Below are 1,150 nucleotides of genomic sequence, written 5' to 3'. Positions count from 1 at the left end.
TAATTAAAAATCAACAGAAGAAAGAAACGGAAAAGCAAACAGTTTGCAAGTTTTTTTGCAGCCAGAATTGAGAAGTAGGAAGTTCTGAAACTGTCTTAAATAGACTCTCTAATAACAGCCTTGCTGCAGTGTCTTTGATCTGCTGCTTTTTATGGTCGGCGACGAGCTTCTATTCTTGGATAGAAGTGCGTAACTTGTCTCACTAATATGAGCGTAATTCATGACCGAGCCTTTCTTCATTACTTAAACAGCAAGAAACCATCTCTTTTACTTCACATTGTCACTGGATGCAAGGTTCCAAATGTTTCAAGTTATATTTGAATACCTGTTGCTCATATTATTCTTTCTTGGGGTTCTCAAACAGCATTCCCAGATATATGTTATTATTCTACAACACATAACGTCACAAGATGCTAGAAGAAAAAACTGATCAATATAAACACAATTGCTTTCAATGCAGGGCAGTCGGCACAACAAACTCTACAGGGATATACAGCGTCACACTTTCCTGTGCCGAAGTAATTTTTTTAATTCCCCATTGATTTGGTCACATCCTGGAAAATTATTATCAAGTTCTTTTGGAATCTGAGTGATTCTCAGCATAAAGATTTAAATGACATCTGATTTTTGAGCTGTTAACCTTTTGGGCCTGGACTATGTCTCTTGTTTCCTCATGTTGTGACCAAATCCCTTTTTTCCCGCCCCCTCTCTTTTCTTTCCAGCGGTTTCCACTGTGCTTCCACCTCACTAAGATTGATTATTTTCCAGGCTGCCACGTTGCTGTGTGTGTGTGTCTGTCCCAAAACACACACACACACACACAAACACACACACACACACACACAGAGGTAAGCCTGTGTGGACCTTGAACAGACAAGGACCTCTCTGTTAGCTGTCATCGTGCCACTTGGGAGGGGGGTCACCCTACCCTCACCCTGACTCGGCAATAACCATGCTCACTTTTCAATGAAAGCTGTGCCCCAAAGGTCAGCATTTCACCATGTGGGTGGGTATGAGTTGTAAGTGTCCCTTCCAAATCCTTCCCCAAGGTCCCATTCAGTTCAATTCCCACCCAAAAAAAAGAAAAAAACCAGGAGAGGCTGGTTTGTGGGCGGGGAGTATGATAATAGCCTCCAGAGGAAGTGAGCAC

This window comes from Lipophrys pholis (assembly GCF_963383615.2).
Source record: "Lipophrys pholis genome assembly, chromosome: 2".
Lineage (NCBI taxonomy): Eukaryota > Metazoa > Chordata > Actinopteri > Blenniiformes > Blenniidae > Lipophrys > Lipophrys pholis.
This window is presented reverse-complemented; position numbering follows the sequence as displayed.